The 10,785-nt window shown below is 39.1% G+C and overlaps 1 protein-coding gene across 1 annotated transcript in view; it reads right to left on the minus strand.

Annotated features, from left to right (window-relative positions):
- Nucleotides 1-10,785, minus strand: part of SNRK (SNF related kinase) — a 66,429-nt gene that overhangs the window by 37,971 nt on the left and 17,673 nt on the right. The window lies entirely within an intron of this gene.

The raw sequence follows: 10,785 nt of genomic DNA on the forward strand, positions 1-10,785 counted from the left end.
CCCCCCCCCCCCCTTCTTCAAAAGCCAATCTACGCCCTCAACACAAACCTAACATTCGGAAAGTTACTCACAGCTACAAACACGAGCGAGAAAGCACATGCACTCATGCCCTTCCTCCCAGTTTCGCCAGGCAGCCAACATTTCAGAAATTCCGCCAGGACACATGCCCAGAGGAGGAGAGAGCACCCCAGGTAGGAAAAGGAGGCCACTGCAGCGCCGCAGAAATGCAAGGTGTCCTGTTTCTCTTCCAGAGGTGGCTGTGCAGACACTTAGAGCTGATGGCTGAAGGCTGACTCCCCAGGGTCTCCATTCACCTAATCCCTACAACAACCCTAAGGCAGGAACTACTCCGACCCCCAGAACACAGAGGGACGGGTAAGTGAGCGGAAGGGGAAGCGGGTAAGTGAGCGGAAGCGGTAGGAAGATGAGGCCTGAGGGCAGGGCTGGAGCAGGAGGAGGGTGACCGGCGGGCCCAGCGGCTGAGCAATGACAGGAAAAACTGCGAAGGAAAGTCAGGAAAGAAATGGGGGAACCAACCTCGAAGGCCAGGCCAGCCACTGTGAGGATGCCAGTTTTGACTGAGTGAAATGGCAAGCCTTTTAAGATGTTCCAAGGAGAAGAGTGATGTAACAGAGTCCTGTTCTCAAAGGCACTGAGAAGCACTGTGTTCCTCCTGGGCACTGGGTGCCCGAGACAGCGGCCTCAGGCTGCAGACCCAAGAAAGCCCCCTCCCTACAGCTCTCCCTAGAGCTGCGGACAACCCCGGCTCTTGGGCCCTCGCCCCAGCCCCAGAGGCCGCCTCTCCCGGAACTGTCAGGGTCTGAGAAGGGCAGCAGCACAGGGAAAAGGAGAGCTGCTGCTGGAATGCATTCTCTCACCCGCTTCCTCAGAGAGCGAGACGCACCCCAGCCCGAATCTGCCCCGAATCTGCCCTCCTCAGACAACAGACACACACCAAGTGTAGGTGAGCAAACTTCCGGCTTTTATTCGAACAGGGCCTGCAATTACCAGCTCTGCACACCTTTGTCTTTCTACAGGATTTTACAGGGAGTAAGAGGTGCACTCAGATTCACCTAAAACAAAACAAAACCCCTGTCTAGTTAACAGTCGGCAGAGCCCTGAGAAAATCGCAAAGGTACTGCACATCTTCTGGACGAAGAAATGGATTCTGAGCGATGCAGTGAAGCACCTTTCTGACCGCTGTGGAAGGGAAGCAGGCAGGACAGTCTCTGGGTTCCTCAGGACAAGGGGACCCTAATGAGTGTTTAGCTTCAAGCTCCAGGAAGCGGAGAAGCATCAGAAAACTTTTCAAAGGGACCTGAAATTTGGTTTTCACTGAATGAGCACAGTGTGCCTAAAAATGGGGGGTGGGAGGTGGAGGGGAGAAACTAAGCTCCATTATCAACATCAAAATGAATCCACATTTGAACCTAAAGGTTAAAAATAAATTTTTTTTCTTACTGATTCTCTAAAAGAACATTAGAATACTGGGAATCTATTTTTTCACTAGTGGCTGAAAACATTTGATTCTATGGATTCCAATCAGTGGTAGGCAAGGCTGGATGCTTATCGGAATCTCATGAAAGCTTCTGTTGGGGGGGGCCTCACTCAAGGACTATCAGAATCAGAATCTCTAGCAGGGTTGCCCAGGTAAGGTTTGTTTTGTTTTGTTTTGTTTTTCTTTTTTAAATCTCCCCCAGTGAAACTGGTGAGTGACGAGTTAAGAACCACCAGTTTAAATCTCACCATACCACTCGACAGTAAGTTATACTTTTCAAAACAGTCATCTGTTTCATTTGATCTGACCTTATTACACAGTAAGAACAATATACACCATGGCTAAAAAGGCAATAAGGAAAACATCAAAAACACGCAAATCATTTTTATCATGTTTCTCAAACCTTTCATTAAGAAATCAACAGTTGAGTTAGCCTAAAAAACCCCATCTACAGGGTACCTATAAGACTATACCACACCTGACACTTCCTGCTCAAGAATCTTCCTTATAGACATTAAATTCAAATAACAGTTTATTTATAAAACCCAAAAGATTTTACTCAAGGCATTGCTACCTCCTTCTCAAATTAAACAACATTCACATTTAAAGCCAACACACTGTGAAGACAGAACTAATACCAAATCAAGTGCTTTTACTTACAAAGGGCTCATGCCAGATCAATTTTTAATTGTGATTTCTGAAATAATTTTCATTTCTCCTAGGCATGTGAAACTTCAGAAAGTTTAGGGAAGGATTTTCATTTTTTCTTTTGGTTTTATATGACAAGTGATGGCACTATACTTTGAAAAAGGTACCTTTCAGAGCATGTGACCCTGTGTTTCACAGTTGGGTTGTGGAAGGCGTGTGCCACATTTCTACGGATGTGTATTTTCACTTCTCAGCAAACAGATGCTACCCGTGTGACTAGGCCTGAGCCCCAGGGTCCAGTGCAGCTCATGGTGGGCACACTTACACAAGTAGGTTCTATGACTCCTTTTTAGAGTAAAACAAGGTGCTACTTTAAAAAGGACCAAACTTCCTTACCTACACACAGAAGAGGCATAAATCACCCCTTAAAAATAGGTAATCCCAAATTCCGGAGTTTGGGGCCTAAAACTCTGACGTATGCCTAAGGTCTTCCAACCTACACTCATCGAGACCCTATGTCCAAATGACAAACAGGATAAGAATAAATAATATAAAATTTAGCCAGATTCTGACCGGGAAGAAAAGGTTCAAGTCGGAAAATACTGAAACATTACAAGACATCTGTCTCTAATGAGTGACAACTGAGAAAACTGAAACTGTACAGATTTGGTGCAGCCTGGCAAGGGCGTTCAGAGAGTACATAACGGCTTTTCTGTAACAAGTATGAAATAAAAGCAAGGCATTCACGGTATACGCTATAATGGCAGACTGATGGAAACCTATGGGAGAAACCTCTCATCTGTGCACACCTTTTTGGATTACTTCAAAGTTCCGTCACAAAGTTTAGGTTAGGTTGCACTATCTGTATAGGAAGGAGGAATCCTTTAAAAAATGTCAGAGAATATTTAAATGTTTTATACATATAATGCTAGAATCACAGGTCTTTTGGTGGCTCCCATTTCCTAAGCCCTCTGACAGACTCTTCCATGGTTAAGAGCGTGTAGAGATACTTTCTCACAGGACTAGAAGAGACTGAGGAATGACTGCTGTAAGCACATTATATGTGGCCTCCAGCTTAACTATAGCTCTGGGCTTAAATACACCAAGATTTCCCAAATATTATACAAAATATAATTAGCATATAAATTAACAGTCAAGAATGTCTGAATTTATGTTTTACTGATCTACTTTTTGACAACACAAGGTAATTCTTTTCAGGGAGATCAGACAGTCATTTTTAAATTCACACTGGATTTTGAGATGTTCTTCACATGCAGTAAGTCAGGACAAAGAAAAGAATAATTAAAAAGAACACAATTCTAAGATGTGTCCATAGACTTCCTCGGATGTTAAGGCATTACTGAGTCAGAAAGACCTAAGAACCACTTCTCCAAAATAAATGCAAGTACATATTTTCAACATGGTGAAGGTTCAATGCTCTGGCCTCAGTGGATACAGGATAATTTTTGGCTGATTATCTGGTTTTACAATTCGTTTTATTTTTTAAAATACAATATAAAAATAATTTGTTAGCAATGAAAAAATGCAGTGTGTTTCTGCCATGGCGACCTTCACTCTCAGACCATAATGAGGCATTATTGTTAAAAAATAAAGTAAAAACAACCCCTACACAACAGCTCAGGAACATCTACATTGAAATACTTACCTTCCCTGATGGCTCAGGTGGTAAACCGTCTGCCTACAATGCAGGAGACCTGGGTTCGATCCCTGGGTTGGGAAGATCCCCTAGAGAAGGCAATGGCACCCCACTCCAGTACTCTTGCCTAGAAAATCCCAGGGACGGAGGAGCCTGGTAGGCTACAGTCCATGGGGTTGCAAAGAGTTGGACACGACTGAGCAACTTCACTTTCACCTTAGGCAAAGAATAGTAAGTATTTTTTAACTTTTTATTTTGAAATAATTATAGATTCACAAGAGTTGCTCCCCCCGCCACACACACAAAAAAAGCACAGAGAGGTCCCATGTACTCTTCACCCAATTTTCTCCGTGGCAACAGCTTACGTAACTATAGCACACCACCACAACTAGGAAGCTGACTGGTTTACTCCACAGAGCTTATTCGGGTTTCCCTGCTTTACATGCACTCAGCGTGTGCAGTGTCCATGCGGTTTCATCCCAGGTGTAGACTCACTGAATGACACCAGCTACAGAAGTGCTCACCACCCAAGGCTCCTTCATGCTATCCCTGTAACTACATCACTCACTATCATCTCCAGCCTGTGGCAACTGCCAGTCTGTTCTCCATCTCTTTAATTTTAGTTCAAGAGTTATATAAATGGGAATTGTGCGGTATGTGAGTTTTTGAGATTGGCATTTTTTCACTCAGCATAATTTTCTTAAGATCCATTCAGGCTGTTAAATGAATCGTTTGTTCCTTTTTATTGCTGCATAGCATTTCAGGGCAAGGATGCACCACAACTTCACCCACTGAAGGACATGTGACCTGTTTCCAGTTTGGGGCTATTACAAATAAAGTTCCTACGAACAACCACATACAGATTTTCATGTGAAAATAAACTCCCAGGAGTGCAACTGCAGAGCTGTATGGGAAGTATATATTTAGTTTTATAAGAAACCGCCAAACTATTTTCCAGAGTGGTATAATAGCGACTCCTCTCCAGCTCTTCTTTCTCATATTGTTTTAGCTATTTTGGGTCCATGGCCTTTCCACCCAAGTTTTAGAATAATGCTGTCTATGTCCTGAAAAACTCTGCAGGGCTTTTGGCAGGAACTGGATTAAACCCATGGATCAATTAGCAAGAGTGACATCTGTACTACCTGGTTTTCCAATCCATGAATATGATTCGTCTCTCCATTCATTTAAGACTTTTTAAATTTCCTTCATTAGCATTTTGCATTTTTCAGCATGAATTATTTTGTTATATGTGTTTTCTTAGATACATACATTTTCTTTCACAGGACTGTAAATATACCATTTTTAATTTCAGGCTCCAGATGTTTGTTAATATAGAGAAATGTAACTGGTTTTTGTGTGTTGATCTTGTATCATGTGATCCTGCTGAATTCACTTATCATTCCTAGGAATTTTTCTGTAAATACACATCTCGAGATTTTCAATGCAGAAAATCATGTCCTCTGCAGATTGAGGTGGTTTTATTTCTTCCTTTCCACTCTGTGTGCCTTTTAGTACTATGCCCCATAAGTGTGGTGAGTGAACATCCTTGTCTTGTTTCTAAACTTGGAAAGCATAAAGATGAAAGCATTCAGTCATTCATCATTAAGTATGTTAGCTGTAGATTTTTGAAGATGTTTTTTATGAAGTTGAGAATGTTCCCCTCTATTCCTAGTTTACTGAGAGTAAGATTTTAATGTGGGACAAAACACAGATTTATAAAAAGAACTCTAGTTTTCTGCATACCTTCTTGTAACTGCACACATGAATAATCTCTATTGAATACTGCAAATTGTGGACAGTGTATACAGACCTTCTGTTTACATCCCCAAAGCTCATCCGCACTGACTTCTAAGTCCAAACCTGTGCACCGTACTAATACGGTCCCACGTCTTACGTAATTTAGCTTTCAATGACTTCTCCTGCATATTAATTTAGCAAATAATAAACTAATGAAGAGATCTAATATTTCATCCTGAAACTGTTTGTCTATAAAATAGGAAGCACCTAATATAGAGGTTTTCAATTCCAAAACTAACTTCCCTGGAAGCCTCTGAATCTCAAGTGAGATGATAAAGTTTTCGGTATCAAATCTAGTTCATTTCAACTTGAAACTAAACTTAAAAAATGTAGTGAAGTAGAAAGATATAAACAATGTCAGGGTTTTACAACTGAAAAGTTCTGTGCATGATCTGAGAAACAGTTTTTTTCATTTTAGAGTTTCTATATTTGAAGAAACCTATAGAATAGTTTTGCTTTTTAAAGCAGAGTAAAGTCTTCTCCTGGTGGCTCAGTGGTAAAGAACCCCCCTGCCAATGCAGGAGAAGCAGATTCAATCCGTGGGTCGGGAAGATCCCCTGGAGGAGGAAATGTCAACCCACTCCAGTATTCTTGCCTGAATAATCCCATTTTTTTCCTTTTCCCTTCTAACTCGGTGAAGTCAACTTAGTTCACATTCCTGAAAGTCAACAGAGGCACCGGAATCAACAGCTCACTGAGTATGATCCAGCTCTCTTTCTCCCCACAAATCTCTAGATATGACAGCAAAGGTAGATGGCACACAGGATCAGACTAAAAGAGGAACCAGCTGATAGAAGCATCTGTGTCGGCCCTTTCCAGAAGACAGTCTGGAAATAGGAAAGACTTGCACTGAAGACAATCACTACAAGAATGAATCCACCAAAAAAATTTTAAAAAAGAATGAACCCAGTTCTCTCACTCTGCAACTCACTGAGCATGAACAAGCAAGTATTTGTTCCAGGTCAGGGTGGTGACTGTGGGCACAGGGGCAGAGGTGGTCTGACAGTCTGTCAAATACTAAGACCAGATACCAGGCCACCCTCTGCTCCTCCCCCACATCAACTGGAGGTTACTCAGACACTGCATTTGCAGACTACTAGAGAATCTCATTGGTATGTGTATTTGCCCTTTGGCATAGAGGGTAAAGCATCTGCCTGCAATGCAGGAGACCTGGGTTTGATCCCTGGGTCGGGAAGATCCCCTGGAGAAGGAAACGGCAACCTCTCCAGTACTCTTGTCTGGAAAATCCCATGGACGGAGGAGCCTCGTAGGCTATAGTCCATGGGGTCACAAAGAGTCGGACACGACTGAGTAATGACACGTTTAAGAGAATCTCCAAAAAGAAATTAAAAAGTTAAGCACACAACTAACAATCCCCAAGCACCAAGCAAACGTGAGCGCAGCATGAGACATGAACCAAGTGCATCAAACAGAACACCCAAGAAAAACCACTGAAAACGGCATTTCTAGAAGTGAAACTATGCACCACAGATTACACGAAAAGTACAGCCCAACAATGAAAATAAAATTAATCTCATGTGAGACTTTGCCCCCATAGCATCTGAAGCAAAAGATGACTGGAAAGTATCTTTAAAGTTGGAAAGAAAACGATTCTCAATATGTACTTCTATACCCAGCCAAAGTACCATTCAAATGTGATGATACTTTCAGACAAAGACTTGGGAAACTTTTCACAAATCTTCTCTAAAGAATTAAAAACAAAACAAAAGTAATCTAAGACAGAAGGGAGGCAAATCAGTGGTAAACCAAAAAATTAGTAAAATTAAGTTCAAAAGTAAAATTTTTTTATAAAATAAAAGCAAATAAAGGAAAGTGAAAGCAAACTATAGTTTTTTGTATGGTAGAGGGAATGAAACAAATATTAACTCTAGACATTAAGAGTAGACACTAATACAGAGAAACAGATTGCACATCTTGCAAACCACTAAAGGAAGAGCAAAGAAAACTTGAATACGCCAACAAAATATGGCAAAAGGTAATAATGAAATAATAAGGCAAATGAAAAATACAAAATAGCACAAATAAGTCCAAATATTCCAGTAAAAAAACAAATGTGAATGGACTAAATTCACCTATTAAAAGTCTTATGGATTATGGACACCTAATAAAGCTATATACTGTTTAAGATAAACCTGAAACAAAATGACAAATGGGATTTAAAGCAATAAGCAAATAAGCACAGTTTCATACTGCTAAAAGTGATAACCCATCATGTAAAATAAATTATATAGACTTTTATGTACCTAACACAGCATGAAAATAACAGGTACAAGCAAAAACTGATTAAATACAAAACTGACAGATTTGAGTAAGGGACTAGCATAATTCTCTCAAAAAATAACAGATAAGAATAAAAACATGGCACAAAGGAACAAAATACATAATTAACAATCTCAATTATGTATAAAAACTTTATATGTACCAAAAATACAAATATTTCTATCACACAGGGAAGTGTAACCAAAAATTACTATGTACTAAACCACACGGAAAATCTAAAAATATTCTCCAAAGCAGAAACCAATCAGGCATATTTGACTGTAACATACTAATATTAGAAGTTAAAACCAAATAGCTAAAAAGAAAAATAAATGTATCTATTTTGAATTTTTAAAAAACAAAAAAATCTCAACAAGAAACAAAGCAGTAAAGTTTAGCGATGAACAATGACTGCAGAGTGAAATTCCTGAGATGTTACCAGAGACTGTGGGAGAAGACAACACACAGTCAGACTTATTCATTAGCAATCAGGACAATAAAGGAAAAAAGCTTTCAAGACACTAAAAAGGAAATCAGAAGGGAAGCTCAAAGGTCCTAGAAAGAATAAAAAGTGAAAGAAAAAGTAATGATACAGAAAGAAAAGTGCAGTTAAATAAAATCAAATTTGAATCTTTGAATATAATAAAATACAATTTCTGAACTAATTTTCTATGTTGAGGATCAGTGTACTCTTAAAAAACTTATAAAATTGAACCAAAGTTGTTTTACTTAACAATATCTGATAATTACGTGACAGATTCTAATCTTTATCCTCAACTAATTTTGCTAAGTATCGTGAAAAATCAGTGATTGATTTTGGCATAATAAACTAATACTACATTAACAGAAATGCGACTTTCCGTTTGTTTTCCAAAGCAATTCTATGGTAATTTCAATCACACAATTACACAAAATGTATGGAAATAAATACAGATAATGAAAATGAACTCTACCCAATTCCACTTTACCAACATAAGTTAACCATTTATCAGACTGGTGATTATCCTTTCAGACAATTTTCTTTTCGTTTTTAAAAGCTTATTTAAAGTTCTATGATGCAATGTTTAAGAGGAGGGAAAAAAGAACATTACAATGAACACCTGCGCATTCACTGCCCAACTTCAGAAATAAGCATCACCAATACAGTTGAAATCCTGTAGACAGGCCTGCACCTCAGAAGTTAACTACCTTGATCTCTCACGTTCATCATACTTCACTGCATGTACTGCAGCCCTAAACAATGTTTCATACTGCTTTGTATGTTTTAAACTTTTGTATAAATGTTCTAATACTGTATGTACTCTTTACTCATTTTTTCACTTAAACAAGTTTGTGAAACTCCAGCCATGCTGACATAATTCATTAATTTTCACTAAGCTGTAGTTTCACCATATGAATAATGAACAATTTATTCTCCTGCTGATGAACAGTCAATACTGCTAAAAACACTCTTTGAAAATCTCCAGCATATATGAGAGCTTCTCTACGGTGCATACACAGGAAGCAGAACCACTGGGTCTCAGGATGTCTACTTAACTCTACTAGTTACCGACAAACTGTCATCTACGAAGTGCAAGAGTTCTTCATGTTCTATAGTCTTACCCACATTTGGTTTTGTCTGCCTTTAGCTTTGCTCAATACGAAAAGTAAGAAACAGTGTCTTACTGTAGTTTTAATTTGCCTTTCCCTGATTATTAGTGAGGCTGAATATCCTTTTCACGTTGACACATTGATGTTTCCTCATCTGCATATTAGTCTCCACTAATCAAAAACTGTCTGCCTCAAATATTCTAATGAAAGCCTTCAGTGAAGCCTGGTTATCTGTAGTGGGTAGAAACCACTTATTAACCCTTTCTTTTCCAGAACACATAGTCTAACATGAAAAACAGTGCCTTGGTGCACAGGGTATTCAGCGTAAGATCAGCACTCTTCAATGTGTACCTTTAATCTTCTATAACCTGCATTTTAAATAATCAGAATGCAAATGAAAGGCTCATTATCTATGAAGTTTGATATCATATGCATGTAATATTAGGATTATTTTTCTAAAATTAAACCTAAAATTTTAAAAGCTGACCACACCTTCAGATTAACAAATCCTTAAAAACTGAAAATAAATTCCTAAATGACCTTCACAACAAATCTGATTCCAAGGGGACAAAATTGACACAAGCTGAAAAGCAATAAACACTCTGTCACAACGGAGTAACTCATGACGAGTAAGAGCGTGAGGAAGTGTTGGAGTGAAGGGAGCAGGCGGGTGGAATGCCAAGAGCTGCCACTCTTTTGGAATTCACCACACAGCAGGCACTCTGTTATCAACTTTCTATCCTATACAGGAAGATAGACAGTAACCACCACAGGGGTCACTGTGAAAAGTAAACAAGATAACACTCAATACCCATATCTGATCTATTCTTTGGATGATGAATGAAGCAGAGAGGTCAAGTTCACTGCTCAAGGTCACAATAAATGATCCCAATGTCAGAATTCTTCACACTATACACTGTCATATTCCCAGTACCTTTCTAATACGGGTCTCATGACTGTTTAAATGTATTCACAGGAAGGAAATAACTAGAAATATCTAAAAAGATAGGAAAAGCACCTAGACCCTAAAAAGAAAACAAAACAGGCTGATGAGAGGTTACATTAAAAGGTAACTCACTCTTTTTCTTTTGTGCTAACAAATATACTTTAGACATCAGCTAGCTATAAGGTAAAATAAACTCAGACAGCTTTAGTGAAACACAGAAGTCATGAAACCCAATCTGTTTACTAAGATCCATTTAACAGAAATTCTCTTAGAAATTATTTTCACATAAACAACAACTGATTTGACCAACTACACTTCAGCCAGTAGAATTCAAGACAGCAAATACTGAAAGGTACCTACCTACTGCGG

Source organism: Bison bison, unplaced genomic scaffold (assembly GCF_000754665.1).
Source record: "Bison bison bison isolate TAMUID 2011002044 unplaced genomic scaffold, Bison_UMD1.0 scf7180017864171, whole genome shotgun sequence".
Taxonomy (NCBI): domain Eukaryota; kingdom Metazoa; phylum Chordata; class Mammalia; order Artiodactyla; family Bovidae; genus Bison; species Bison bison.